A 23664-nucleotide genomic window follows, 5' to 3' on the forward strand; every position below is an offset into this window, starting at 1 on the left:
CGCTGTAGCTTATTCCCGCGCGGCTGAAAACATTAGCGTGAATCACCGGTGACCGGGGTTACGCGGCAGCGTCCCTCCCGAACACCGCTCCACCGCTCCTACGCTTGGAATACTTTTGTGGCACTTCTTATCCTCCTTCTGTGTGGCGTGACTCTACTTGCCAGGAGCAAGCCTCCACAGAGCATCACGAGTGCAAAGTGTGAGGGGCTCACCCCTGTGACTGCTGTAGTAATAACATTTCTTCCTCAGGAACGCTGGGATTTCCAAACATAAAATACAACGGGGTGACATCATGCCCGAGAAGCAGCTTTACGTCTGGCCTCCAGGGCTCGAGTCCTGGGGAAACTCAGCTATGTATTTGATAATGCCTTTAGAAGCGATATAATTGCTTTGGGAAAGGCTCTCTTTTTCCATTATGTTTGATAGAAGATAAATATAGCTTTCAGCTGTAGCTTTCCTGGGCGAAGGACCGTCCTGGACACACTGATGCCTGTGCAGGTGCTTCGACTGGTTTTGAAGGGGCCAAGGTTTTCCCCCCTTTCCCTGTTTAATTTGTCTGGACAGGACTCCATGCACCCTTGGCGCTAATTCAATGAGAAAGAACAGTGTGCTTTAGGAAAAGGAGACTTCAGGATGGTCCTGTCAACGCCGTGAAGCCGGTTTAAGCAATTTTGACTTAAGACACGTCTAACAACCTTTTCACATACCAGTAGGATGGTTCAGGAAAAGTTAGTGGTTTCAGAGTGATTAATGAAAACTCACCTCTCACTTGGAGCTTAATTAATTCTTCTGTTAAAGGAATTATGGTTTTTGCTGTTAGCTGAAAGTGGGCTGACCTTGAAATAATGTGACGTGTACCTTAGGAGGAGAAATATTTCAGGGCCTGTTGGTATCATACCATCTCTATGTGCTTTGCAGGTATTTGCACATTTCTCTTCTGCCAGTTCTGATAAAGACCTTACTCTGAGCAAAATCTGGTCCTTCACAGCTCTGGGTTATTCAGCAGTTGCCTTGCGCTGTATGAATGATGCAGCCCATAAGAGTGAACATTGACTCTACTCTGGTCATTTTAAATTACATTTTTTTTGTAAAGAGTTTAGCCGTACTCCCAGTAATCTTTTCTGGTTTGGGATTGAAAGGCATTTCTTCAAAGCTTTTCGGTTCCCTAAAATTCTCTGCTTTATTAATGTAACAGAATAAATAAAGAAAATCAGGACATTCTCCTAATACTGTCAAAGCATTTAATAAGAAATGAAAGAGGATTTCTTTTGTTCCTACAATTATGGCTATTGAAGCAAACTGTGGTAGTGAACCTTATTTGGTTTTTGATAATTTTTGTTATTTGAGAGCAGCTTAGACTACTGTGCGTGCGGTTACGACCCGTTATCGCAGGGGAACATAAGGCAGCGAATGCCACATGAGCAGCAAAGTCTCGTATAGGCAGGGAGGAAACAGCGATTTTTGTGGGTAAAGCTTTCAATTAGGACATTAAAAAAAATCTGGTTTGCGTATGTTCCTCAGCTATATGCTTTCTGCGGAGGTGTCGTTTAGGGGCAAATATTCAAAGATGTTTAGGCACGCAGCTCTCGTGGGATTAAATGGACTTCACTGACTATATGGGCCTCGTCTTTCTGGGTCTGGTTTCCGCCAGGTGATGACGTTTCTTTCATACCCTACGTATTGTGATTACAAGCTTTGGATAAAAAGCACTTTCTCTTAGCGTGTGTCATTTCATCAACTACCAAAATGGAGCCAGGTATAACCAAATACAGGTTATACTGCACTGCATGGGTACGTGCGTGTGTGTGTATGCATCCATCTGCGCACGCACGCTGTCTCTCTAGTAATCTTTTCTGTCCCGTTCTAGCTTTGTTAATGTCGAGGTAAAAACGCTTTCTCTGTATTTCCTGTCTTCTTAAATGGCTTTCCTGACTTTCCATACTTCATTTTTCGTCTGATTTGAATCTAAGCTGTGAGGAAGATGAACCTCTGACCTGCCGAAGAACATCACTCTTGTGAATGAGAACCTATATTAAAAGATGTTTAAATTCCCCACAGAAACAAGTGTTTTTAAAGCAGTTCGATCTGTTTCCTTACAAACTTGACTTCTCGTTTTGCATTATATTGCACTATATAATGTACGAAACATAAAGGGCAAATTGGAGTGCTGTGAATATGCTTCTGACTATGTGTAATCTACTACATTATACAACGTGAAATTTGTTAAGAAGTTAAACAACAAATTATTTCAAAACAGGATGACAGAATGACTGAAGTATCGTTTGAAAATATGGAAAGGGTATGTCTGCATATTTTAAGCATAGCTTTTCCGCAGCTTGCTTTTAAAAGGAAATTCTAGAAAATTTTAGGCAATTCCACACAACCCCTTGGTTTTGATAGAACTGCACAAAGAGTATCTGGTTCCATAAAACTTTTTTCAACAAAACCTATATAAAACTTTAATTAAAACACACTGTCTCTATCAGTGCTACAGGAAATCAGATAACAAAGCAACGGCACCCAACATGCTGCTCGAGATGGCATAATTTCCTATTTCATTTACGGTCCTAACGAATGTTTCATTTTCTCTTCATTTAGTCCATATGCATCTTTCTTCATCCTGGAGATAATGTAACAGCAGGCACTGCAGGTTGTGCCTAAACAATCGTCATTTGTAAGACCATAAAGTGTATGATACAGTTCTATAGGAGCTCCCCTAATGAAATCAACGGCTCTGTCGCTGCGCTCACGAGCATTTACACAACAGACTGATCCAACTGCTGGCACCAAGTAACATTTGTTTTGAAATTCAGAGGAGAGGCCGTCAAATTCTTCCAGGATTCCACATCATGAAAGAAGAATCCAGTAGCCCCCGTTATTTCATTTCTCCTGAAAAATAAACGCCTAATTAGACAGTGCACTGCGGGAAAATTAAAATGAAAGAAAATCCAGCCAAAGTTTATTAATCTGAAAAATCGTCAGTCTTGCTTCTCTTTGTGTGCCAATCCTGTTTATGCTCAATGTGTTCACATACGAGTGCAAAGGAGATTTCAATCAACAGTTTATGCGGCATGCCCAGTTTTCATGCATTCATGTGTGACCTTTTCTTGCCCTGCAGGTACAATTGGTTTCTCAGTGACATATATTTTATTAACTTTTTCATGCTGGGATTGCATTGAAGTAATGCTGCTTTTGCCCCCTGGAGTCACATCAGGTGACACAGGCTTTCGAATCACAATTTACAGAAATGCAGACGTTCTGGGGAGGATGGGGATCTCTTACAGAGCGGAGAGTCTACCCCTGCCACTTACAGAGGTAGTCCCTCATGGTCCATGGGCAATTTCAGTCTGGTGGGCTCTTTAAAGCTATTTCCATTTTTATGTATTCTTCACCACTCTCTTCTTGATTGTACATTTCAGTGGCTCTGCAGGGCTGTGAGATCCAGGGATTTCTTTTTCAGTAGCAGCCATTCGGCTTCATTGCTCCCCTGTAAAACATCTGTTTCTTCTCCTGGGAGTCAGCAAAACCGGCGTAGGGCAACCAGGAACAGCAGCAGGGAAAACTGAGAGGGAATGTAAAAGGCAGCATGACCAGAGTAGGCAAGGAGCCAGCATCTGTGTCCAGGCTGGCCAACTCCGAGACAAGCAAGAAACACAGCGGTCGATCAGCCTACAGCGAAAAATGGCTAAGCAGCAGTGACATCGTTTTACTTAACCAGGGATCTGATCAAAAGCCCGCTTAGGTCAGTGGAAAAAGACTTCCACTGAGATCAGTAGACTTTGGATCTGTCCTCTGAATGTACTCCACCTTTGGTAATTAAAATAACTTTTGCTGCTGCCTGTTCCTCTTAGCACGACGGATCCCATGCTTCTGTTATAGAAGAAGTGGACTTGCCTATGACTGAAAGGTGGAGGGGTTGCAAGGAAGAGGCACTCCAGAATCTGGCCCGTAATACATTCATTTATTACTAGTAAAGATGTGAGGGGAAGAAAAAACCCAGAGTGGTTCTCAACCTCTTGGTGAGTTTCCAGAACAGCATGAGGCAGCAAATCCCCAGTTTAGTGGCTGCAAAACAAGTGCTTTTAACATGAAACAGAAACCCAGAGCTTTGTTATTGCCACTTTGGAAGTCAAAATGATGAAAAGAACCGCTTGCTTTCATCATCGCTCCACCAATGAGTCCCTGCAACAGCCTTTGCTGAGGAAATGGGGATTTAGCATCCAAGGCCCCTTCTGAGATCTCATGACATATTGTGGGCATTAAGAAAAAGGATTGCAGAATTGTAACTATTCGCTGCTGCTTCTTTGGTCCAAACATCACCAGGAAGATTATTTTTTAAGATGGACACTTTGAGACGTGAAGTCTACCTCCGCCTCTAGGCTTCAGCTGGTAGGACCCAGAGATACCCGTTCCTCAAAGCCCAGTTCTGAGTCTCTTTGCTGGCTGTTGCACAGCGTCCCAGACTGCGCTCACCTGGCGCCAGAGCTGTGCTCTTGCTTCTCGCCCTCCGGCACCCAGCACATTTTGGATGAAGTTTTTTGAGCAGTAACAGCGCTTCCAATCAGGAACAGCAAAAGAAAGCGTCAAGAGTGCTTATTTTGGTGCTCTGTCCGCATCTCTTTATGCATCCAGAGGTTTTATGTAGATATTGGCAGAGAACGGCAGGAAAGCCACAGCCCTTTTGCTACAAAGTGAGAAATTACAGAGGACCAATCTGGGGAATACAGTAGAACATAAAACAAACAAAACCCTATTACCAACACAACACTGTCCATCTTTGTCCTGACCATAGAGAAATCAGAACCAAATCTGTCTCTGTTCTTCCAGCTATATGTGTTTTGATTACAATCCACAGCTGACGCTTTACCGTGCTCAAAGCTCTAGCTGGGCACGGAAGAGCTGGAGAACCCCAGGAGACACCAGGACTGCGTTGCCTCATCCCCGCAGGAGATAGATACCCGTTGGGGAAAATACTACAGGGATCGAGCTGCAATTGCCGAGCTTGCCAGCCTGAGGGAGAGGTCTGTGAGTGAAAGGCAAGCACTGCTCACCTGGAAGGAAACCCACCGCTTGCTTGCAGGTAAGTAGGCACTGCTGATCTGCCACCGGTAGCATTGCTGTGTTTGGTGTGATGCTGAATGCAATGAGGTCATGCTTTCGGCTATACGTGGGTACTTTTACCTGTATTTATCTTTATTTTTGCACGTTTTTTTCTCTGTTACCCTACTTGTCTAGCCCTCCCTCGCTGTAAAAGCACTGCTGCTTGGCGTTTCCTGGAGGGAGCAGTCTGTTTCAATTACTGTGGCAGCAGTAGACCATTGTTGATAACAAATAGCCATTGTGCTCCTGGCCCCAGAAAAAGGCACTGTAGGGAAATGTGCCTCCAGTTTGCAGGCAACAGTCCAACCTCCCAATTTATTTTCAATATTCAAAACTTCACTCACGCTCTCTCAGTTTGCTCTGCCATCTACAGTCCCAAAGAAAAAGGCGATGATCCTACCCGTCCAACGGTCCAAGACGTGCAGGGAGTAAAATGGGGTTTCGCAAGTTCCAAGATGGGTAAGAGCACCAAAAACTAGCCCACCTTCATGTTTCTCAAAAGGGACGCTAGCAACCGTTCACAGAAATGACACCTTCAGTGCAAGAAGGTCTCGGATGCTTCACGTATATTGATGAGAGAAGCCTCACCGTGACCTGCGAAGGAGAGAGGTCCTCTGACTCCTCTGCGTACAGGTAGGATGGCAAGAGGTGAGGTGACCTGCCCAGGGCAGCAGGCAGCTGGTGACGGAGCCAGAAGTAGAAAACCTTTTTCTGATCTCCAGGCCCACAACTTTCTGCTTCTAGGTCTTCCTTCTGTCATCTCAGATTAGACGGTTGAGCGCGACGACTCGGTGTGAGCGGAGGTATAAAATAACACAAGCGAACGTCCGTGTTGGGTTAGCACCGTCGTTGCCTGGGTTTAATAATGTGTGCTCAAAGTCGTACTTACCAGACACCCTGCCTTAGGTTTTCCCTGGAATCGCTGGCCATACTTCTCCACGCGCCAGCCTGTAATTTGTGAAAACACTACTTTTGCTTCTATTTTTGAGTCGCGTTTCCTATCATTTCCTTCACGGTTATCAGGGCTGGGTAGTTCTGCAAGAGCTCAGTCAGCGTGAGAGAAACCAGCAGTATGCGGGGAAAATGACAGTGATGGCAAACTTCAAAAGGTTCAGAGGTTCAGGCAGAGGCGTAAGCTTATCTGAACCTCTTTGGTGTGGAAATTGAGACGGAGTGTCATGAAAAAACTCAACTCGCTCGGAAGACATCTGGCACATCAGAGTTTCAGCTGGGTTTGAAGTAACTTGAGAGTGACCTTTCCCGCGCTGTTTCCCTATTTCACCTTCCCGTCCGCCACGAAGGAGAAGTGGCAGACGTGCACGGCGGTTTCAGTACGCGGGGGCAGGCTCCCCGCTCCCCCGTCCTCTGTCCTTTGTCATCAACACATTGAAGGGCCCAGCCTGCAAACAACAAAAATCCCGGCCAACCAAAGTGTCCTTTTTAAGCTTTACAAGAAGGTTTTGGGCGGTTTTGGAGGTTGGGAGAGGAAGAGTGCAGAGGTAAATAATTATTTCATGTGAGCAGGTTTATTTGTACGGGGGCAGCTGGACCAACTGGCAGCGTCATAATGTGGAGGTGATATAAGGGTAAAAGTAATATAAAACTGTGCAGGATAAATTCCCCCTGACATACACCCCATGCCACTTCAGAGAAATTGATGGCTTGCCTGGATTGTAAAAAGAGTACAGATTTTGGCCTTTTGTTTTTATGCAAGGCTACAAATTCCCGATGCTGTGATTGTTGCCCTTGATATGAAAGTCGCATGCTATGATTCAGTGGTTTTAGCTCTCCTCAAAAAGCTCATTAATCACTGATTGTACATGTGTATAATTATTCTGCTGGAAATCTCAATCCATTTTTTTTAACATGAGAGTCAATAGTTAGAGGTCTGTCAAGTCTATTCGTTATAAAACCCTGTTGTCAAGAGTATATAACTGGGCTGTAAACATTCATTCTAATCTAAACAATTGCGCAGAAACAGTCTGCTAAAGGAGGTAAATTTAAAAAAAAAAAAAAAGGAAGAAAAAAAAAAAAAAGAGAAAAATCCATATGGCTGTTTTTAGTTACATGTCCTTTAGTGAAGGTAGTATGAGGCACCCAGTTCTGCAGGCTCAGGATGAGCGCAAGGCTGTGGTGCTTCTCTCCTTTCTGCCGGCAGAGGGAAAGGAAAGGCTGCTGTGACTCCCTCCTCCTTCACATACCGCAGATGGTTTTCCGTCCCAGGCAGACGGACGTCTGGGCCAAAGTCCCGGTGCCAAAGTCTGGGCTCGGGGCAGAGGTTTCTGTGCCACGAGTGCCTTTCTAGCAGGTGTCTTTAACCAAATCCAGGTCCGTTCTGTATTTTGCCCAGAAGGTGTAATTCTGATACGTGGGAGGTTCCATCAAACCATGTCGTGGTCCCTTCTGGCCTGAAACTTTGTAGTAAAATAATCCAAAGCAACCCCTGGAGCGGGTCCCTGGCGGGCAGACTGCGGCAGCAGAAAATTCCAGGAACTCGTGCCAGAGCCGGTGCTGGAGCTCCCCTTGCTGTCGCCCCGTGCCCGGTGGGTGGGTTTGGTCAGAAGATTCTGGTGTGCTTTTCGGTACGGCTGTCCGAACAGTCAGCCGGCGGCTCCACGCACAGATAAAACAGGAGCGTGAGCTTTGGGGGGAGCACCCATTTCAAATCTGCTGGTACGTGCATGGGTATGCCTATAATCGAGGGCAATTTTTGAGGTCCTCGGGACTGTCTCCACAGCCCTGGGAATTTCGTTAATTTCGTAGCAGAGCTGTGGGTTGCTATGTGGAGAAATGGTTTCTTGGATGGATGAGGAGGCTGGGATGATAAAATGTTGGAGTCCCATCCAGTGGGGGCAATACGGAGGAGCTCAGTCCCTAAGCCCTGAACACCGCTACCTCCACTGCCTAGTGTGGCAGAGAGTAGCCGTGCTGAAAATAACTTTCCCAATTTAAACAGAGAAGTCTCTGATGTTCCCCCTTCCTCTATGAAAGCAGGCACGAGCGGAATGAGTCAAGCGAGAGGAAATCTCCGGCTTTCCAGCATGCCGTTTCAGGCAGGTGTGGTGCTGTGTGTGTCTGCTTGGTAACCACAGGAATGATTTGTGAGCATCATTAGACATTTCGATGTAGAATTGTTACGGCTGGAGAAGCACCTTTTGCAGAACTGGATCACTGCATAAGCAACTCCTTGTACTAATAGTATTTTTAAATGGGCCGTGGTTCCAAACAGAGCAATAAAGCACGTCAACAAATACTTAGGGAAACAGTCATACCTATGAGCCCCAGCTGCACGTCCCCATGGGACACTGTGCCTCTAAGTGTGGGCCGGCTAAAACAGGCTGTGCAAGTGGAAAGGAGGACAAAGCAGCTTTCTGTAGCGAGGCGCTGGATTAAAAAAATCCCTGAAAGTTTTCTGCTGCTTTCTCTGGGTGTTCCTGCTTTAGGAGACAGAATCTGAGGACCAGAGTGGTTCAGACTCGCTCAGGGTATCTATGGGAGAACTAGGGCTTGAATGCAATGTTTCTTGAATGCAATGTTTCTTGAATGCAATGTTTCTTGAACCCCCCAGGTGTACAGCATATAAAAGAGAAGGGAGGACTTCCCTGCCTCCCCCCAGCCCTTCTGCTCCACCAGGATAACCACTGTGGATAGTCACGACCTGCAGTGGCCACGATGCCTACCGGTTAGTAGTGCGCGGTGGCCAGGAGAACTGCAGGACCACGTAGCCTGGAAGGGAAGGGCTCTAGGGAGGTCCTGCCTCTGGCTCCAAGCAGAGTCAGTACTGAATTCAGACCTGGCTTCTCAGGGCTTTATCCCGTCAGGCGCTGGAAACCTCCGAGGGTGAAGCCCGCGTAACCTTTGTGGGTAATATCTGCTCCAAAGTCTGACTGTCCTCGTGGTGGAAAGGTTTTTCCTTATGTCCTGTCTGGACATCCCCTATTTCAGTTTATGACCGCTGTCCTGTTCTATGACCACGCATGTCAGTGAACAGGCTCCATCTTCTCGATAACCTCTTCATAAGTACTGGCAGGTTTCTGGTAGGTCCCTCAAAGCTTTCTTTTCTCTTCCCCAGGCTGAACAAGCCTTGTTTCCTCAGCCTCATCTCACGCAGCAGGTGTTGCCCCCCCAAACCATCTTGGTGGCCCTTCCCTTAGCTCACGCTGTTGGTCAACATCCTTGCGTCTGGGTACACAAAACTGGACACAGTCTTTGCCATGCAGCCTGACAAGTGCCAAGTAAAGAGGAACGAAATAACATTGTTGCTCACCGTTCTAAATTTAAAGAAACTCTGGTAGGAAATATTTTTAGTCCTTTGAGATTTAACATTTAGCTCAACCCTAAAATCAGAGTGAAGCCCGAAAGAATCCATGAACTACTTTTTTTTTTTTTTTTTTTTTTTTTAAACATTCCTCACAGCAACGCTAATCAAAAATTGCTGAAGATGTAGAAAGGATTCAAAATCATAATAGTTCACCGAATGCAATTAAAAAATTCTCATCTTTCATTTCAGGACTGCCGGTTCATTTGTGCATCAGAGACCGCCGGGCTGAGCAAGCATTGCAGGTATAGATGTCAGCTCTGAGCCATTTCGGGGAGCAGGCACGCTTGCCTCAGGACGTCTGAGGGACGGGAGCAGCCAGCTCAGAAAGGTACGGCCTAGGGAGTTCCAGGCTAGGACCCTGAAGGTGTTCCTGAGTGTTATATTGCTAAACCAGAAGTGCGTCTTTCCGAGGGGTGTATTAAACCCAGTGCTGCTGGGCTTCTAGTTCACCTTGGTGAGTTGGAAGCTTTCCTCGTGTAGCTGTCGAAGCCTGTCACCGGCACCTGGGAATGCTTCCTCAGGAACGGCAGACTGTGGCGGAGTCAGTAACACCCCACAGACCAGTAGAAATATTAAAATATTAAAATATATGTGTATTTGAAAAATGGCACTGATGAATGGCCAAAGCTGAAAGACTCTGACTTTATTACCCAGACTTTCCGTGAGGTTTTTTTTCTTTTAATCCTTCAGGCAATGCTTCCCCCATCTCTTTGCTCCTGAAATCAGATTTCATTTCTTCAGATTTTAATTTTTTGGAGAATAAACTGCTGTAAATCTTTGGAGGGTTCTCAGAAATGTGATGGCTGCTGTGTCAGGCATTTTGGTTGAAGAAATACTGCAGCTGAGTTGATGGAAAATAACCTATTGCTTGCTTTTATTAACCATTGCCTGATTATTTTTTTTTCCTGCAAAAGACAGAACTGTAACTGGTCACAAGCTAGGGTTTCATCTAGGCAGACAATAAGCCAAAAAGTGTCAAAAGTAAATAGCTAGCCCACTGGGATAATGTTACCTTAAAAATCTCAGAGGATTTGAATATATTCTGTGAGATGGTGTTTTTGGACTTCTTCCCATTGTCGCTCCTTTGTTTTGAATGCAGATAGGTTATACGAGCATTGCTTTCGCTCACAAAAGCTCTCTGAATCTAAAATGAAGCATTTCAAAATTAAAAAAGGCAAAGTCAGAAAGACTGAGACAGTGAGCAGCCCTCTCGGAGAATGCTGTTTGGAAGTGGTATCATTAGAGGTGCTAGCGCTGAGACAGGAGAGCGTGTGCACAAAATTCCCTGCGTCACTAAATATGACTTTCAAAACCTCGTAATATCTTCTGTAAAAGCTACTAGCCTGTCAAACATTTTTTTGCAGTTGATCTCTTTGCTGCTGAAACTATAAAGCAAGCTCAAATAAAGTTGCAACTATTTTTGCTATAAAAAAAGCCACATCCTTTTTCTTTTCGTCTCCTTGTTCTAAAAACCTGACTGTACAGCATTTGATCAAGCTTTCAAAAAAACAAAACAAAAGTCTCCCTCGGGCATAAAGCAGTCTTGGGAAGTTTTGGCTCACGATACAGCTATTTGTGAGAAAATGAAAACAAGACCTTGGAAACAAGATTCTGCGGCAGCCATAACTGTGCATCGCTATTGTGGCTTTAATTATTACGTGGGAAGATGCGGTTAGATATTTAGAAAAGCTGGGGGATTAATATCGCTACTGAAAGACCGAAATGGGGCTGGCAGGCGTGATAAGGATGGGGGACCCTGCGGAAGCACAGCTGCTTCCCAGCTCCGTATCAGGACACAGCCATGCGGCAGCTGGCAGGGAAAAGGAGGTGCTTTTGTGTCTTTTGTAGTCTCCCTGGTAAATCCTCTTCCGAAGGGAAATGCCGAAGAAGAGCGAATGCAGCCGGGGTGCTCTTTCTCCACGCCGTTCAGGCGCAGGTCTCCGTCCTGAATTGGGAGCCGGTGTTTAGCCATCAAAAGGATATTTCACACCTGTCTTCTGAACTGTTGCGCTGTTGGCAACCCGGCAGCCTGCTGCTCTGTGCGTGTGTGCGAGCCCACGCCTCCTTTGGACGGTTACCTGTTAATAATCAGAGCTGAACTGACAGCACAGAGGTCATTAATGGATATTAAGATTTCCATCAACTCTGACCCGTGTCTGATTTAAATCAGGGGTCTAGAAATGATAGCTGACCACCTCCACGACCTCCTGCCAAGCAGTTGTATCAGTGTTTAATATATCAGATTTTTCCAACCATATACGTTCCCTCATTTCTATGTTATTCTGTCACTATTTTTCTCACCTTTACCTACCTATAATTTACTTCAATAAACTCGCAAAATTACTTTCTCGCTCATTTTCAAGGCTGGAGTAAGCATTCTTTAAACAGATGTTAAGCATTAAAAATAGCAAGGAGTAATGATGAATAATTGGGATGATCTGAGTGAGAGATGACAAGAATTGAAGGAAATAATTTAAGTGGAAAAAATTCTATTACCATCAGTAAGACAAAGTAAAGTAAGAAAATAATGGCAGAAGTTACGCTTCATATTCTTGAGGGACCCCCACCCCGAGCCCCGATACCAGGGACACGTCTGACACGCAGTTAGCGTCTGCCTTGGGTAGGGCTGTGGAGATGATGTTGTCCGTGGGAACAATCTCAAAGGTAGCTCTGTCTTATGCATATAAAATGTCGGAGTCATCCAGATTTAGAAGCATGAATGCGTGGCTTAAATCTGTGTCACTCCCCTTTTCTCTAAGCTGCAAAGTCTGAGCTTTGCTTTTGCAAGATGCACGACAGAGTCTCTCTCCTTGCCCTTTTCCATTTTCAAAGGAGGTATTTGGGCTGCAGTAAACTCATAATTTTTGTCAGAGAGTTGTCTCTGTGCCAGTAATAGAGCTACAGGCATCAGAAAAAGTGATTGTATGTGACCAGCCCCCAGCCTCTGTTCTGCAATTTTCTCTGTGTAGGACATGCAGTGGATGGCAGGATTGAAGTCTTATCATAACGCAGCCAAGCTGTATAATGAAACTTTAATGTCAGAATCTCTCCTCAAACACAGTACCTTGACACCTTAATCATTTTTGCCTTTTGTTCTTTGAACCCGCTCCAGTTTTTCTAATTAGGTTGTCTGGTGCTTAATGAGGGTTCTCAGTGTGGGCCCCCCCCCAGCACTGAGCAGGCAACGAAGTCCATCACCCCTCTTTACTATGATCTGCTGGCTTTATGGTGTCTTTTATCCATCGTTTACAAGCAGTGAACAATTTGCTGTTCGGTTTTGTTCTTCCTAAATGCCTGATGTTTATTCTGGGTTTCTCCTTCTCCTTGGATGACTCTGCTTCGGGTTATTTCCCCCGGATGTGTTAGCAGAATGCAGGTTTTGTTTTACAGTGAATTGCCTTTTGTTACTTCTCACTTGTAATTCTTTAGATACGTATATATTGCTGTGGTTTTGCTCTTTCTCTTCTGTATCTGAGTGTGTGCTTTGCAGCCTGGTTTGCGTCACTAATGAAGCTATTATTCAGAGTCAGAACCTGAGGGAACCTTGTGAACTTTTTGCTCCTTCTTCCTCATCACGCTCTCTCCTGCAGTTTTGCACAGGGCTCCTTATCAGTCTCCCTTCTGCCGCTGCTCTTCGCGTAGGTCTTGATTAAGCAAATCGTTTATGCTCATTGCTGAACTTCGAGAATGCAAACAAGCCTGTCCTTTCACCCAGTGGTTGCTCAAAACTTACTTGGAAGGATTGAGGCATGCGCTTAAGTGCTCTGCTGAAGGGAGGCTTCTGTTTCGATTTCATTACTTTTATCCTTTACCTTTTGATTCTAGTCTTATATGTATAAAACATCAATAACTCCCTCTAGAATGGATTCTTTCTTTACCCCGTGTCACTTGTTGCTCGTGTTTCCAATGCCCTCCTGAAGTTTTCTAATAGCCCTTTTTGTACTGCTTGGTCCATTATTTTACTGGAGATTGAAGATAAAAGTGCTGGGCAGTAATTGCCAAGATCATTCTTCCTTCTGTGTAAATCAATATTATATTTGCTTTATTCCCAGCCTTTGGGACTTCCATAGTTCTCCATGACTTTCAAAAATAATTGCCAATGGTTCAGTAAATTAACTGGCTAACTCCCTCATCACCTTAGGATGAGTGCAACCAGACCAGCTGATTGATCTGTACGGTGGATATTCAAGATTTCTAACCGTTCCTTTAACCTGCACTACATTAATGGCTATTTATATAGGATTTTTGTTATTTCCCAATTGCTACATCCTTTTTTTCTTTTTTTTTATTCAAGTAAGGGCGTAATTTGGCCTTTGAAGAAGTACTGGTTGTTTCATCTTCCTCTTGCTTATTAATGAAACTGCTTTCTGGCTGGCTTTCCTTTCCCCTACAAGATATTTGCGAAAGCCGTTCTTATTCCCCAGTACTGCTTGGGTTAGCGTAAATTCAGCTAGGTTTCTCCTGTCCTTGTAATTTCTCTTTTCTCCAATTTCTCTTCTATTGCTGCTGCTCATTTCTGGGCTCTGTTACCTCTGAGCGAAGCAGCTTGCACCGCTGCCGCTGACCTATTCCTACAAATAATTAGAAGTGTAGCTGGGCCAGAAGGATCCAATCCATCACCAAATTCTGTCCCAACTCCCCCGCGCTGACCTGGTGTCCTCTCACACCTGGGCTTTTACACTTTCTTTTATTTATCAACAATGGAAAAGGAATAGCTTTAGGGCAGGTATTTGTGACTGACTTTCCAAGATACTTCTCTCTTTCCGAGAGAGATGTAATAGGCAGGTGCCAAGATTAAGCAAGTCCTGCGCTGCCGGTTCCCCCGGGGTCACGGCAGAGACCCTCCCGGGAGGTGGCTGCCCGGTTTCTCTGTAATTTGTCGCTGCGACCTCGGCCGGTGAATGATGTTCAAGCCCGGAGCTCTTTTGTTGTTGTCTCTCTCTCATGCACTCGTAAGGGCACTGACTTATATGACCTAGCAGGACTTTTCCATCTTTAACTTCTTTGAAATGGTTTACCTTTTACAGCATCCTTCATTTCTAGGTTGTTTCTTTTTCCCAAAGGCTCGGTTTTATACTTCCCAGTTCTCAAAATGCCCTCACTTTAATAAATGATGGCTGTTTACAAGCTGTGCTTTGGCCGCTATTCTTGTCGTGCTTGGAGTATTTCTGAATAGATAATTGTCACAAACTCTTTCCAGATTTAGGGCAGATTTTTTCCTGTCCTGCTCCTTGCGGTACCGGCTCTCAAACTGGCCAGTGGGCCGTCGTGTTGTCCTCAGAGTAATGCAATGTAATGTAGCGTGTTGGGCAGCTCGCACAACCTGGTTCTCATTTGGAGCTGCTGCTATCCTAAAACTATGATTTTAGGGAAGGAAATGGTTTATTCTCTTCTTTGATGTTGTTTCATGTTCGTATGCCTCTATTTTGCTCATTTTCCTCATTGTGAAGGCTGCTTTCTTTGCTCCTGTGACCAGATACTTGGACATGAACACGCGTTACCGGCTGCTTGTCTTAGAGGGAGTGAAGGAAAGGGGGCTGGGGGGAGAGCACCGCTATTTTCTTTCCCCTTCTCTTTAAGATCCTTTGATTAGCTTTTCTACCACACATCTTTATTACCACGTTCCTGGCTTCCCACTGATTATCTCTGACACAGTCTTCTGAAAACATATGGGTAAGACTTTAGAAACATATTACAGGAAATATTAAAAGTACTATCTTGTTACTAAATTCATAATTATCCTTCTTTTGAGAGTACCTTATAAAGACCAAGCATGATACCACAGATGGTGCAGTTGGAAACAAGGAGCTTAATTAAAAAAAAAGAAAGAAAAAGAAAAAAAACCCCAACTTTTAATTTGTACACTGTCTTGATTTTTTCTGGGTAGCCCCTATCACCATGCTGCTCCAGAAGCCTCGTGCCTCCCTCGTCATGTTTCCGTTTAACGCATGTTGTGCATCTTGCCCTGACAGAAGCAGCCCATGTCCCCAGTTAAACCCTTCCATACTCGCAGATGTTTCATCTCACGTTGTTTAAATTTCATCACTACTCAAAAGAGGAAGCTGAGTGTTTCGGGACCCCGATAAAGGGGTCGCAATGACAGTCCCCGGTCCAACTGCCCAGTCTCTGCTCTTCAGTTGTTTCGTGAGCAGCACTCCATTCGTATTACTTGGGCATCTGTATTGCCCTGAAAAATGTGGATGAACTTGCACTCTTCTTTCTTGCATGATTGAAAATATTTTTATGTATGGAAGAAATTCCCACTAAACCCTAAAAAAATAATAAAAGTCCAGCATGTTAACATAGTAGGTGACTTGCTGTAGTCAGTGGCAGCATCTTTTGCTTCCAGGCAATTTGCCCACTCTGACTTTGTTCTTTATTCCCTGCTGTCTCGTGCTCAAGAATAGAATCCCAATTAATATTTGCCATGTTGCCTCATACTCAGCCATCAGGTAGGTTTGAAAAACTGCCCGTTCATTAGGCGCTCCGCCTTGAAATGTATGAGGTGCTGTGGAGGATGACCAAGGGAAGGGAAGGTCCCCAAAAGCTAACAGGGCTCAGAGAGCAAGCAAATATTGGTTTTGGGTAAATACCTAGGAGGACGCACACCGCTGTCGTGGAGGCTGAGGTTTGCCTCTGTGTGCAGGGCAGCTGAAGACAGCCCTGGCATTTGTTTCTAGTTCTAGTGTCCTTGGTGCTGAAGGGATGATGAAAAGCTGCAAAGAAATTTAAAAAAAAAAAAAACAAACAAATGAAAAAAAGGACAATATGAATGTGTAGAGACACCATCCTCCAAGAGTTTAGTTATCAAAGAGAAGGTTAAGAGGCGACTTGAACGTGGTCTGTTGATAACTATTTGAGGGGAAGACTGCTGATAGTAGAGGGCTCTTAAATTCAGCAGACAGAATCATTAAGCGAAACCCAGCAGTGGGACAGTGAAGCAGTGTGAGTTTGGATTAGAGATAAGAAATAAATTTCTAGCAATGAGGGCAGTTAACCATTTGAACATCTTTGCCTGTGTGGTGAGTTCCCTATTGCTCGCATATTTTAAATCCAGATTACTGCCTTTCTTAAAATGTGTCCTCTGGCACCGCTGGGTTTATATAGACCTTGGGGATGAATTTCCATGCTCCGATTTTCAGAGAAGGCAAAGTGGAAGCAAGACATTTTGATGCTCTTTCCTGATAGTATCAACTCCCAAACATTTTTTCCCCCCTTTCCAGCTCCTGAGACACCCCCTCGCTCCATGATGTGCTCCATCTGCCAGGAGGTCCCTTCAGCTCCTCCTGCAGGCACCACGCTTTCTTCCTCCGTGGCAGCTCTTGGGTTTAAACCACCTGGCAGAACTTTTGGGCTAGGGCAGGCAGCTCCCAGTCCCCATCTTTGCCGTGGCACGGGAGCTCAGCAGTCCCCTCAGGCACTGGAAGCGGGTGGCTGAAGCCTTCGTCCCAGTCTTAGCTAGTCTGAGAGTTTCACAGGACACTTGTGAAGACCACAGGGAGACCGCTCGTGGCACCTGAAGGAGAGATGCACCCTCCCGTAGGTCACAGCAGCCGAGGAGGTGGATGTGTTTTGCCTTCTTGACACGCCAGTGCCAAGCTGGTTATTGGCTGTTTTCCCTTTAAACCTTGCCACCCATTTGGGAGCCCCTGCACAACCAAATCTGCAGCTGAGGGGGGATGCATTCGGGCAGCCTTTACTCACTGATGCTGGGTCCGTTTGACCCTCTGTCTATAACACACAGAAGTATGTCATATTTTATTTTGTCACACCTTTGCCTACCTTCCCAATTCTCCTTGTAGCTCTGGGCTGCCTGAAAGATAACTCCACAACAAATGCTGGTGTTTTGCCAAGGCTAAAGCTGAGACAAAGTGTGTGAAAGTGAAGAAAGGCGGGCGAGCTCTGATGGTTCAGACTTTGCTCTAGTCCTGTTATTTAATGAGAAGGTTCCTCTTTAACGTCTCTAAAATTGTTTTCTGTTGCAACACTGTTCAGAAAATAATTTCTTATACCTTCTGTCTCACAGCAGGTTATACTGCTACATTTGTTTTCTGTCTTGGTCTGATTGCAAATCTTCTAAAATATGATTCTTTGTTCTTTTTAAACAAAGCAAAAAACCCTCCTAGCTGAATTTGAAGAAAATGGACTGTCTTCTTTTAAAGATGGTTTTGAAAGATTTTGGAGGGTTTGATCTGTATAGCTATATGATAACTGTAAAGTTCCTTTTGTACTGGCTCTACAACCTTGGCAGGAGCTTGGAGCTCCTATTAGTCTAGGTAATGAGCAATAATAATAGAGATAATGACACTTCTGAATGTTAAAAATAGATTCTCTGACAATGTGTTGGTCCAATGTGAGATAATCTTAAGTCTAATACGGTTCTGCATCTCAAGCTGTATAAAAATCTAGTTTTGAGATGACACACCGTTCTGAGATAATCTTCCCTGCATAATGAGTTAAGGTATTTAGGCCTTTCTAAATACCAGTTACTGAGTTTATAATTTTATCTTGGAATTTGGACACATCAGAGGAGTAATGAATAAGAGTGTTACCAAGAACAGGGGACCTGCTGGCATGTAATTTTAGGTGCTTGAAACACCAGCTATTAGGGGCGCAGCTTCACGTGCTTGAAATTTAACATTTTTAAACCTACCAAAACCAGCTGGCTATGTTTGGGATCCTCCTTAAACAATCAAAAGATATGCAACTCAGCAGAAACCCAGTCTTCCAGGCTTGGGACAAGTTGTGTGGTTTTGTTTAAATAGCATGACACCTTCTAGCATGGGTTTGCCAGCAAACCCAATGAATAAGAAGTCCCAGTTATTTTGCTTCTAGGCCTAGCAGTTTCAGATGTGCCCAGCAGAGAGCTCTTTGTCTCTAAAACTCTCTGTTTCTAAGGAATATGCCCCAGAAAACTTTAGCATGAAGAAAGCACACATCAGATAAGAAAGGCAAACTATGCTATAGTGTTGTCTCAGGTCCATTTTAAGTCAGCAAAAAGAAACTCACTGAATCAGCATGCTCTCACCTCCTTTTTAAATGTGTCTCATCTAGTCTCCGTTCCTGTGACAATTAGAAATTTAGACGAGCGAGGGTCGCTGAAAGTTAGGGGTTCAGCCTTTGGGTGCAGATAATCTTTCTCTGGGATATGTGATTGTTCATCTAATAGCTAATTACTTAAGGGTGCTCACTTAAAAAAATGCTCAATTGGTCACTCTATTTCTTTTTTTCCTTTCCTCTTCAGAACAACTATGGTAAACCTCCAGAGTAAAAGTAAGCATGCCTCTCTCTTTTGGCTGGCACCCATGGCTTGGGGTCCCTACGGGGCTGCTGCCACCCCCAGCAGTGCCACTGCATTGGGCCAGAGCAGTGCTGGGAACACGTGTGGGTGAACCGGGGCTCAGGGACACTCTCAGTGTTTAGTCAAGATGATGCGCATTGCACATTAAAGCACAGGTTAAAGGATATTACCTAAAGTCAGCTGAAACCAGCGTGTATTAAATGCTTTTCTAGTCTTACTAACTTTTGCTTTTCTTTCTTTTTTTTTTTTTTTTTTTTTCCCTAAAGACCTCCACAGGACTCTGGCTTTGCTAATTCATATTTATAAGTAAATTCTCACCTTATTTAGAGGAATATATTCTGAGGAAGCCCTTGGAAGTTTGCTGCAGGGATTCCCTGCTGGCTGCCAATACAAAGCTGCAGGTAATGAAAAGTTGCTAGTCAAATTTTCTATGAAAACAAAAGGAAAGAAAGATGTTCAGGTTCTGGAATTTTATGTGTAAAGTACAATTCTAATCTTAAATATTTCTCCTATTCCATGCCACCCTGGCTTCTGCGTTTATAATCTCTTCATAATTCCTGGATTTAATTTGCTTAGTTTGGAAGAAAATGATGAGAGGTTTCCCTTTCCACACACGACTGCATCAGGTTTGTTTAAACTATGATGCAAATAATGATGAATTATTCACTTCTCTTCTTGTTCATGAGTTATGCACAGACCTATTTTTATCAAGTAATTTGTAGTCTCTAGCCATCTCTAGTCTCTCCTTGCTGGAAAATCCAACCAAATATTCCTCAGCAGATTTTCTGCAGATTTCATTGATTCACTAGTCATGCTGCCCAGGCTGTGAATGGTCACCTAAATTTCAATGTGTTGCCTCAGGTCACTGAATGGGTGATGGCCGGTTTTGATCGTGAGAGAAGGGATGACTCTGTAAGGCATGATATTTCCCATGCACAAGTATTCTGGCTCCTACACAAATGCAGGCTTTGCAAAGACCAGCTCAAACCTCTCTAAACACCCATATGCCCAAAGCTCAGTCTATCAAGGGCTATGGCAGAGTAGACAGAAAGGTGCAGAAAGTCGAGGAAAACAAATGGCTGCTGTGATACCAAAGGCAGGCTCCTGAAGTCGCTGAATTCACTCCCACCTTCTTCTAGTCCAGTTCCCCACTTCTGACCTAGAAAGAAACTCAGTCTACATCTGTCAGCAGAGAAAATGGAGACTCAACCTCTTTCTGCTTGCTTGCTCTAGAGCTTGGGAAGCGATTCAGCTGAATGCTGCAGTGTCATTACTCATTATCAATTTTTCACAGCACACCAGCAAGTTAGTTTTCTTATGGAAAACCTTACTTCACCACTTTTTATCCTTCTCACCCACGGTCTCTGCCTGAAGGCTGCGATTCTCTCCAAAACCTATCACTTTGGCTCCTTGGCCAACTGAGAAAGTTAATTAGCTGTTTTCTGCTTTTCTGCGCTTGTGCCTTTCTCTGGGAGAGAGAAGCAGCCAGAACGCGGATGTCTGAGTGATAACATGAGCATCGCGGCACTGCCGGCCGTCCCTGCCACGATACTTCTCCACGCACGTAAGCAGGTTGGCCGCTGAAAACATAAGCTTTGTCATCTCCCCTCCTCGATCCCCACCCAAACCTTAAAAGCTCCAGAAGACCCTGGAGAATAGTTCTCCACAGTTTGAGGGAACGCGGAGCTCCCTGTGCCCATCCTACGTTGCCCGGTGGTGGGGCACTCACGCTCCCAGCCGGGGTGGACAGAGGGTTTGCTCCGTACACAGGGAGGGCAGCGGTACTTGGGAGAGCAGAATAACCAGAGAGCAGGCAAGAACTGGGAGAAGCTGCTGGTCTGATGTGAGGGTTCCATACCCAGCTTAGGAGAAGCGTGAGGCACGCACATTGACCACAGCTACAGACTTCTGGCAAGTTCCAGTGCATTCGTGAAGTTACTGAGGAAAAAAACTGGTAGTTAGCAAAGACCTGCACGGCTTTGCAAGCCTCTGAATTTGCTCAGTAACTGAATTTGATCCCTGCCAACAAAGATAAAATCTACCTGGGTTTAGTGTGGGATGTCATTAATGCCTGAGGAGACTTTAATAACACCAGAACATATTCATAAACTGATCCCCAGTGATTTTTGCATGCACATCTCTATCTATCTATCTATCTAACATATCCTTCTACCTTCCCCTCTTAGGCGGACTCTTCCTCTGCAATTTGTGAAAGAGTCTTGCAGACGGCTGACAACCCCCTTTTATGGTGGAGCCACCACACTGAGCAGTGAAGGTACCCAGAAGGAAAAACAACATTTGGAAAGGTTTGTATTCCAATTCCTGATTTCATGGATTAGTCTGAAAGTTGTATTATCTATTCTGCCTGAGTGGCAGCTGTTTATAAGCCTTGCGGGAGAAATGCTAAATATCACTTTCTCTTTGATAAGAAAGATGATCTTATTTATTTGAACTGGGTTTTATTTTGTGCTTTTTATATGCCCCAAAGCACCAAACGTTACTTCGGCACTCCAGAAGTGTTCTGTCCTGTGCCTTTGAATCAGCCCACCCTGCCAGGCTTGGCACACGTTTCAATAGCACTTTGTACTTACATGGTAACTGAGATCTCCAAAGTCCCCTAACAGAACACGGCCCAGCTTCATGCCCCCGTGAAAACGATTGACTGTCCCAGTGATACCCTAGCTACTCTTCATAATACTCCTGTGGGATATGTAAGATTCCCATGGAGTGGGTCAGAAAATGTAAGATTCGAAGTGCAAAGCTTCAAAATGTTTTCATAACATGCATTCAAGCTGACACCCGTTTTTCCTTGTTTCAAAGCTGTTGCATGTGTTCTTTCCATTTTTCTCAAAAAAAAATCCCTGAGGCCAGAAAGAGAATGGCATCACCATTTTATTCACCATCACAAACTTACTTGGATAAGACTTGCAGAGAAAACAGTCTCCCAGAGAACAACATAGACCAGAAGGAAGCTGGAAAAAGCAAAGGTTTTGATCCGTGTTTTAAAGGTGGGCCATTTGGACGACTGTCCTTACTGTTCGAATACATTTGGTTTGTTCTGGTTCCTGGTCCTGTCGTCAGCTGAGAGAACGGGGTGTAAGAGATGTCAGCAAGCCCCAGGCCACCCGGCAGATCAATAGCTGAGTTGAGATGCGAATATAGTTCTTACCTCCCGGGGCTGTGGTTGGACACGGCTGCCTCTTCTGTGTTATCAGAAAAGCCCATTAAGAGCAACCCATTTATCCCAGGACAAACAGATTTAATTTCTTCTTTCTTTTAAGTCCCTTCTAGTTCTCCGTCACCAAACACTGATTTAAAAATGGACAGTTATCTTCCTTGGGCAGAACACTTTCAGATATTTACAGTCCTCTGAACTCGCTCTCTAACATTGGAAAGTGATAGCGCTAGTGAATCGAAGCCTGTGATAGACTTTTTAATGGGTAAATAATACTACCAGATTTACCTGCTGACAATAGAGTTGATGTTAATGGAAGATGGTATGAACTAAGGGAACTTTGGGATCTTTTAATGCTAAAAGCCTGCAGCGAGTAGGTTTTTAATTTACAAGCTCCACTTACCATCTACTTGTCGTCAGGAGCCTGAGGCTTGCAAATGGGTAAAAATGGATAAAGCAGTTAAAGAGGTGCTGAAGTATTATTAGGCGCGGGGCGCTGAGCGCCAATACCCCGCGCAATTGCCGCGCCAGCCTGGGCGCGGAGGTACAGGCTGCCGGTGACTGCCAGCTGGCACCAACATGCTTAGTGGGAGACCCACACCTATTTGAGCGTGCGTTCACAGGGAATAGAGGATGGCAGCCTCCAGCTTAGCTGCACGCCAGGAGAAGCAGGCAGCGATCAGGAAGCCGTTTGTAATAAGGCTGGGCTTATGCATATTTTACACTTTGCCACCGCTTCCTCTCGGGAAGCCAAACTCGGTGCAGACGTGCTGGAAATAATACGTTTCTGAGCCCCACCAGCCAGGCCTCGGGCTGTGTTGCGCAGGGTGGCCTGAGCCCTCGGTTGCACCGATACTGGGAAATTTTAGGCAGGAGGAACCGCGCTTCCCTGCTCCTGCCTGCAAGCAGCAGGGAAAGTCACAGGCTCTCTTGCTGGGGCTTGGCGTGACTTGCAAGGGGGGGACAGAGCTGTCTGTCAGACGACAGAACGGGTTTTGCTGTTCTTTAGTTTTGATTTTCCTGGGAGATGTGAAAGGAAAGGGGAGGGGAGACCATAGTATGTGTTTAAATTAACAGAAGCTATTTGGCTCTTTACATGAAGGACACATCCGAAAACAGGCACAGCGGAGAAACGGGGGAGGCAATTTGACAAGAGGGAAGCACTTAAAATAATGGGATTGCTTCACAGTGAACAATGAGGTCAGGGTTATGAAGGAGTCCGAAGCGGGTCAGAGCTCCTCATTTCAAACTAATGAACCCCTTGATGACAGGAGCTGGAGTTTCTTGATGAAGGGGATGGACTGTTTGCAGCAAAGTGGTGATGTCAGTGTCGGGAGCAGCACCAAGAGGTTAAAGACGGTAATTTAATTCACTTGGGCAAGCATCTGTCACCTTTCTGGTCAGGGGGGTCTGCACAAATTCCTCTTCTGGGTTCAAGTTCAACACTTTATCTTCAAAATATCAAGGCCAAACAGAGTTCAGTTTTACATGCTCACGTAGGAGTTCACCTTTTATTCACCAGAAACATCTTGTTTCATGGCTCATAAATATTAAACTAATATAAATGTAACCTCTGTGCTCTCAGAGCTGATCAAGAGTGAGTGAATTTAAGAAGTAAAATTTCCGAGCTGCAGTCTCTTTCTCTGTTGTTACCACACTCTGCTAGAGGCTGAACAAAAGCACCAGCACCGGTAGTCAGCTCACATTCAGAAATTACCCCCTGCCCTTGAGTCCCACCTCCCCTCCTCTGACTCCCCAGTTTTAGCA

Source organism: Aquila chrysaetos, chromosome 4, assembly GCF_900496995.4.
Source record: "Aquila chrysaetos chrysaetos chromosome 4, bAquChr1.4, whole genome shotgun sequence".
In the NCBI taxonomy this organism is placed as follows: domain Eukaryota; kingdom Metazoa; phylum Chordata; class Aves; order Accipitriformes; family Accipitridae; genus Aquila; species Aquila chrysaetos.